At 43.2% G+C, this 8,276-nt stretch overlaps 1 protein-coding gene across 4 annotated transcripts in view; it reads right to left on the reverse strand.

Moving 5' to 3' along the window:
- rab9a (RAB9A, member RAS oncogene family) overlaps positions 1-7,801 on the reverse strand; it is a 53,439-nt gene extending 45,638 nt beyond the window's left edge. For 2 of the 4 annotated variants that reach the window (XM_052014271.1, XM_052014272.1), the window contains exon 1: positions 7,689-7,801. The gene's annotated coding sequence lies outside the window, so the exon portion shown is untranslated. The remainder of the gene's footprint in view (positions 1-7,688) is intronic. The other 2 variants (XM_052014267.1, XM_052014266.1) reach the window with 2 other exon arrangements.
- Positions 7,802-8,276: the final 475 nt, after the last annotated feature.

An 8,276-nucleotide genomic window follows, 5' to 3' on the forward strand; every position in this document is an offset into this window, starting at 1 on the left:
GCTTCTTTGACTTAGTAAAAGGTCACTACTATTTTGCAGGAGTCATTATCAGACAAAATGTGACACCAAACTACAAAAAACCTTATTAGGGTGGTGACCTAAATTTTTGTCCAAGAGGTAGATATTAAGAAAGGGGGGAAAGAGAATACAAGAGGCCAAGAGGCTCGGGGAGGGAATATCACAGCTAGGGGCTAGATTGCTGAAGGTATGGCCACCAAGGTGAGCAATAAAAATCTGAAGTGAGTAAGAAGCCACGATACAAACCCTCACCACTGATGCAACCCCTTATCTGCCCATTGCCCGGTTGAAACAGGCTCATCATAACCTGTTCTTTTTGACTTCTGACCCGCAAATCTTCTTCATATCAAAAACTACTTCCACCATGTGATGCTGTTCCTGCCTGTTTCCTCAGTTCCAGTGCTTCCAATTTAAAATTATCATCTTCGTGTTTAATTCCCTTCAAGGCTTGTCCCTCCCCGGCTTTGTAGCTTCCCCCAGTCCCCATCCTATCCGCTAGAGCTCCATTCCTCTGACCTTCAGTGTTCCTCTCGTTTTCTATTCCCCACCACTGGTTCTTATGCCCCACACTCTGAAATTCCCAATCTGTTCCCTTCTATCTCTTTACCTCCCATTTTAAGACTCTTTTTAACATCCCAGGCAGAGAACAAGCTGTTGTCACCCTTCCTAATAGTTTGCTACAGAATCACACAACACAGAAACGGACGCTTCAGCCCAATGAGCCCACACTGATCATCGAGTACTCATCTACACCAATCCTACACTAATAACATTTCTTTTATTCTTTCCACATTTCCATCAACTACCTCCCAGATTTTACCACTCACCCACACACTAGGAGCAATTTACATTGGCTAATTAAGCTAACAACCTGCACATCTTTAGGATGTGTGTGGAAAGTGGAGCACCCAGGGGAATTCCACACGGCCACAGGGAGAAGATATAGATAGCACCGGAAGTCAGGATTCAACCTGGGTTACTGGAGCTGTGAGGCAGCGACTCTACCAGCTGCACCACTGTGTTCTTTGCCTCAGTGTTCATTTCTGCCTCTGTAAAGTGTCTTCACAGATTGAAGTGCTTTCATTTTCCTATATTAGAAGGATGACTTAATGCAGCTAATAGTTAACTTAACCAGCCCTGTATTTACAACAATTCTTAATAATACGTAATATTTAAAGATTGTAAATAACATATCTGGGAGCTTGGGGACTGCCTCACATCTACAGCATACTTTATAAATCTTATTTACATCAAGCGTGTTAGAGCTCCCTCCAATGGACTGGTCTATAAAGAGTATGGCATATAAAACGCTCCAGAATGCAAGAGAAAAAACCCACGTGCATTTATACAGTGCTTTCTCATGACCTTGATTAACAACTAATGAAGATGTTTTGAAGTGTACGCAGTTCTTTTTAAATCTCGGGAACACAGCTGCCAATTTGTTAAGTCCAAGCTCCCATAAGCAGCAAAATAATCATGACCTTTATTTGATTTTGCGATGTTTGTGGGATAAACAATATCTGGGGAACTGGGATTAACTCCCAAGTTCTTCTTCAAAATAATGCCATAGGACCTTTTATGTGCACTGGAGAATAAGTCATAGTTGTAACTCCTCATCCAAAAGACGATGCTGCTAAGTGTGCAGCAGACCCTCCGTGACACACTGAAGTGACAATTTAGGATGTTGTGCTCAAGTCCCTGGAATGGGATTTGAACGCCAAACCTTCCGAATGAAAAGTAAAAGTACTAACATTTGAGCCAGAGTCAATATATCTGATTGATCTGTGGTACAATAGCTGATCTGAAGTAGAAGCCTGAAAATGTCCTCAGTTACCTTTTCCTGGGAAGAAGAAGCATTAGTGAGTGTTTCACTCCTAACTGCTGAACAGTGACTTCAGTAAAGTATGTACGTAAACTCCGGCTGAGACTAAGGACACAGGAGACTGCAGACACCGGAATATGGAGCAACAAACAATCTGCTGGAGGAACTCAGCAGGTCGAGCAGCATCTGTGAGGGGGGAAAGGAATTGTCGACGTTTCAGGTCAAAACCTGAAGTCCTGATGCAGGGTTTCGACCTGAAACATCGACAATTCCTTTCCCCCCTCACAGATGCTGCTCGACCTGCTGAGTTCCTCCAGCAGATTGTTTGTTGCTCTGGCTGAGATTAGACCTGGCTACAATTTTCTTTATGGTGTAAACCTGCCACCAGTGACGACTGGCCAGATGAGATGGTGAAAAGTGGGACTCCCTGGAATTACCCCTCAGCTAGAATGAGATCTGACAGGAAAGGACTGGAGAAAACCAAAGGAAGTGAAAAAACCATTGTGTAGACCTATGGGAAATACTGCATTTTAAATTTTTACCATGTGTTTCCATAACTTTACCTTCCCTGAGTCAAACTATAACTAAGATTAATCATTCACAGATCCAGGGTGATGGGTGAAACAATAACAGCATTACATAGTTGAGCTGCCTCTGTGCTTTGTGCGCCTACATGCACAGTCAAGTCTTTTTGCAAGACCTGTTACCATGGCAACAATGCCCCCTGAAGGCAACCAAAGCAGCTGATCTTCCGAACAATGTCTTTTTTTATTGCCTTGCGGAGGCTGCTGGCTGCAAGCTTCGGAACTATCGGCATCATAAGAGCTGTAAAGATGGAATTAATCATGTGATATCCCCAACCAGCCCCCCATCTCTTACCCAACTTCTGGTCGTGAAAGAAATCAAACTGAACTGACATTGGGTATGCAGAGTTCCTCTACTTCAGCAGAATCTATCTCAACCCTGAACCACATTGAGTCTGCCATATCCAGCAGCTTGGGAGATTTGTAGGATTACCCTCACATGCACCGTTCATTATGTAGATGTGGCACCAAAAATATACTAGAAAAACAAAAAATCCTGGGAACACTCAGCAGGTCAGGCAGCATCTGCAGAAAGAGAAACAATTCATGTTTCAAGTCAAAGACCCTTGGTCAGAACTGGGAATGAGAGAAACAAATTAGATTTAAGCTGGGGGAGGAATTGATAAATCAAAGGAAATATCTCTGATGGTGATGCCATGGTGAAAAACTGTTGATGAAATTATAAAACCTCTCTTTCCCAGTTTTGAATAAAGGGTCTTTAATTTGTAACATTAACTCTGTTTCTTTTTTCCACAGATGCTGCCTGACCTGCTGAGCATTACCAGCATTTTCTGTATTTATTTCACATTTTTGACATCTGCAGTTTCTTGACTTCCATAAAACCTTTTGATACGTGTTCTTGAGAATCCAGTTTAAAAAGTATATTTCTCCACATTTCAGAGAATCTCAATCTCTGCCATGCTTCAGATGACACAATAAGAGGGAAATTGAAACATAAGCGAATATACCACATGCCCTTTAAATACTTTTAAAATTTTAGACCGAGACCAGGATATGAAGAAAAACAATGACAAGCCCTCAGCAGATCAGTCAATGTCTGTGGGGAAAGCACCTGAATTAAAGTGGGTGTTGGCAGAATTGGAAGATAAGGAGAATAAAAAATGGCAAGCGGGAAAACCCCAATTGAAACAGAATAATGTGTGATGACATAAGCAGAATATTGGAGGTGAAATCGGTGAAGTGACAACAGCATAAGGAAAAATGACACAATGAGTAAAATGGACACAAGGAAATGTGTCAGTGGCTGGGATAGTTGAGGGAAGGTATAAAACAGGTAGAAATGAAAACATGAAAATAAGCTGGCAAAGTGGATTTGGCTCCAGAGCCTGATAGACCAGGAAAACAGGCTGGCCTGGAAGTTGCAGGCCCTCCCTCAGACTCTTGTTCCACCCCAAGAGTCAACCCATACCCCGTCTGCTACATCAGCACTCATCTCACATCAACAGTGGCTCTGCACAAGAGAAAGTAGACACTATGGATAAAGTCAATATTAATGCCAGAATAATTCGAAGTACCAAACAGAAAGATAGCAAACTTTGCACTTTTGTTGAACTTCATTGGAACAGAGTCAAGGGCTTAATACAAAGAAGTCACTGAGCACTTGGTGAAATTGAGATAGTGAGCCAAGGTCACATATGGAGATAGATATTTGGCAAACGATCATCTAGTCTGCATTTGGTCTCACCAGGTCAGAGAAGGACACATATATAAAGCATGCTGTCCCTCCTGGAAGGTGCATTTGGGAACTTAAAAAAATGGGGTAGAAGGAAATGAATAGAGGATGTTGCCCCTGCTATATTTGCATGGAAAGTGGGGCAAGCAGGTGGGGAAATAAAAGAGTCCATCAGGAAGAAACTGTCCCTTTGGGAGGTGGAGATTTTGATGGTGGAGAGCAATCTGTTGAAAATGAGGTGTGAGAACAAGCAAGTGAGGGTTACAAACTCAGGAAATGGGTTGAATCGATCACAGGAGAATCCTCAGCTGAGGAAAAGAGTATGCATTTGAGAATATGATATATAAAATGTGGTATCGTCTGAACGGATTAAGGAAATGAAGTATTCACCCGATAATTGTGGGAATTAGTAGGCTTGGAATAGAAATCACTAGAAACTCCATTTCAGGGGACAGCAAAATTCAGGAATGAACTGGATAAATCAAGGATGAATCCTGTATGCTATAAGTGGATGGTTGTAAATTTGAAACATATCCAATAAAATTCTCTAAATTAGATTGATATCAGAAAACAGCATTCACACAGCATCAACATATTAAAACAAAAGATCAGGAAAAAAGGAAGTCTAACACTGGAACCAGCTGCATAGTATCTAGCTCTGAGGTTTTAGCTTGCACTAACATGGAAAATGGTTTTAAAACAAATCACAATTAGAACATGAATTTTTCCAAGTATGACTAAGTTGTTGTCTAAATTTAAACAGCTTGAAACTTGGAACCCACCCACACAATCCACCATTATAACTATCATGTGAACTTGAACAACATTATATTAAATGCACAGGGAAAAGTCCAGAAGATGAATTGATGATGGATTGGGGCATTTAAATGGAGTGAAGAGAATCATTGAAGTTTTGATGCTCACTTAAATATGCTGCAATGGTTGAATTTGCAGTTTTAAAGATGCAATGTCTTGATGAAAAACACTCCAACAAATCCCATTCTATTGCTTAAAAAAGTAACACAATGATAAATATTTTGCAGCACTATCATAATAAAAATGACACGGGGAACTCCAGTTCACATACCACCCAGAGTTATCTTATCCACTTATGCAAAAACTACCATTTAACACATATTTTCTTCCTTATTCATGTGGTCCCAATCTGCTTGCCCTTCAACACAGTCAAAAGTGGTCATGTGGAGAAATTTTGCATGATCTCAGAGCCGAAGTACAGACAATTTACAATTCCACTGGCTGACAGTGGTCAGTTTAGCTTTGCACTGGCACCCTGGACTACCTGAAAATCTAAAAAACTGCAAATGCTGGAAATCTGATATAAAAATCAGAAAATTTTGGAAAGAGTCATTGTTTCCCCATCTTCCCTACAGCCTAACATGTCAGTGTCTTCACGCTCTCCCAGTTCTGACACTGCAACCTGAAACATTAACTCTGCTTTTCTTACCACCATTTCTGCCTGACTAGTCAGATGTTTCCAGAATGTTCTGTTTTTATCTCACTAAACCACTGTTTTCTTCAGAATATACAGCTACTTGAAACATCTAAAATTACATCACATTGCTATTAAGCTGATAACCCTTCATGGATACAATTTAAATCTGCGGGGAACACAATAATCAGAAAATAATGACAGTCATGGGTTGTGGATCTGCAATAGAAGGCAATTAAGTTAGCAGATAGCTTTTATAGGCTGCTATCTCTAAAGGTCCGCCATAAGATTATCTGGGTGTTCTTCACTAAACCTTCAAATGTGGTGACACATGAAAGTGTCACTTTAATCATATCACTAACTTTGACATGATGGATCTGAGATGATAAAAACAGGAGATCTAAAACAATAATCTGTTTGAAGTAGCTCAATATGAATAAGTTAATGCCACCAGCAAGTGGTAAGAAAACTCTCAATCAAATTAAGCATTTACCCATTACCATACAAATTTCTGAAATATATATTAATAATAAACACTTGCATCAGCAGAATTTTCAAACTGAAAAGAAGCAAGCAACAGAGTGAGAGAGTATGGAAAACATATACAAGGTTGGTAAATATACATTAATAAAAGGTGTATTTGCATTTCAAATTTAGAGCTTGTGCACGGCAGTTTTGGCTTTGTGCTAATGCCAAATCTATGCAGTATAATTTGGATATGAAGGCCCAAGTGAATTCCAAAGTGAAGCTCATGTGACTTCATTCCCTTCCATTCAGCCAAACTGAAAAATGAAATAAAATTTGATTCCCTGTCCCAGAGTTCGGCACAGCAGAATTAAAGAATTTCAAGCCAATGCTGCTTACTTTTTAACCAGCCAAGCTCATTAATGGAAACTGCAAGAACAGACCAGTTGTTGAGCGTCTTTATACTTCAATTCAGCTTGCAAGCCAACAATGAATACATTCAAGCAGCAGGAAGCTTATCAATGGTATGTGCGGGTACATTGCATGGTTTGAGGTTTTTGATAATGCTCATGTGAACTGACTTGGACCAACTTCTGATGTTAAAGGAACTACATAAATGGAATTTGCTGCTCTTGCTTTTCTTAAACTCCAACAGAACTCATGTACACACTTGGTGGGTTAGAAGGTAATGCCTTAAAGTGCCACTGCATTTATTTATTTCTGAAAGGCAGAACCGTGCTGTAAATGAACCCAAACAAAACAGAAAAATCATAACCACCCCACTCCAGAGATTTGACCACATTGTCATAGCTGATAATTCAGTGCTTTACAGAGGGAGTACTACCTTTGAGACATTAAGGCAAGGCCCCATCTTGCCTATCAGTACTGCAACATAGTCATAGAGTTATACAGCACGGAAACAGACCCTTCGGCCCAACTCATCCATACCAACCAAGTTGTCTGTCTGAACCAGTCCCATTTGCCTGCAAAAAAGGTAGGCAACATCTCTCTCAATTGATATCACAAAAACAATATCTCATGACAGTTTATGGGAATTTTCAGCACACAGACTGTTGGCTATATGTCTCCCATTACCACATGACCACATTTTATTTTTGAAGTACTTCAATGGCTGCTATTCACATTGTGAAAGATGCTATAAACGTTCATGCTTCAAGTCAATGACCATTCATCGAGTCAAAGATCTCTGATTAATGCTCTGATTAAGGTTAATGCTAACTCTCTCTCCATAAAGGCTACCTGAACTGCTGAGAATTTCCAGTATTTTATGTTTCCCCTCCAGATGTCCAGCATTCAAAATATCTCACTTTTGCTATATAAATGGTCACTCATAATTTCTTAACCCTTAAAATTATTTTCCTCGTTCATTCACCACCAAGTATATAACATTTTAAAAAAAGCTTCCTATACACCCAACCCATTGACAATTATATCCCATTGATCAGCAAGAACACTGAACACAGCCATTCAGCTGCCATTGCGCCTCCCAGCCCGAAGGTGCCGCTGTCCGGGGCGACACACAACCCGCTCACACGGGGTCAAGCCGCCCGCCAGTTGCAGTGACGGGAGGAGGGGTCGCAAGCGACTGGGCAGCGTAAATGGTGAAGAGAACTTAATGACCGCAATGCCCCCTACCAGCATCGGTCGCCTTCGGTTAACACGGTGAAAAAGAAACAGCTCGCAATCACTTGCTGGTTCACCGCAATGGAGCAGCGTCCGTATAAACCGCCATCACTGCCACATCCAACCCCCCCGGTGTGCGCCTGCGCGTCGCTAGAGGGCGACAGAGGGCAGGTTTCAGTGATCGAGGGTGAAACACCCCGCACCGGGGGGAGGGGGGGGTCGGGGGTCCGCACCGGGGGAGGGGGGGGTCGGGGTCCGCACCGGGGGGAGGGGGGGGTCGGGGTCCGCACCGGGGGGAGGGGGGGGGTCGGGGTCCGCACCGGGGGGAGGGGGGGGGGTCGGGGTCCGCACCGGGGGGGGTCGGGGTCCGCACCGGGGGGGGGGGGGAGGGGGGGGGTCGGGGTCCGCACCGGGGGGGGGGGAGGGGGGGGTCGGGGTCCGCACCGGGGGGGGGGGGGGGGGAGGGGGGGTCGGGGTCCGCACCGGGGGGGGGGGTCGGGGTCTGCACGGGGGGGTGTCTGCACCGTGCACCCCGCACCAGGGGGGGTCGGGGTCTGCACCGTGCACCCCGGGGGGGGTCGGGGTCTCGTGCACCCCGGG

This window comes from Pristis pectinata, chromosome 4 (genome assembly GCF_009764475.1).
Source record: "Pristis pectinata isolate sPriPec2 chromosome 4, sPriPec2.1.pri, whole genome shotgun sequence".
NCBI lineage: Eukaryota > Metazoa > Chordata > Chondrichthyes > Rhinopristiformes > Pristidae > Pristis > Pristis pectinata.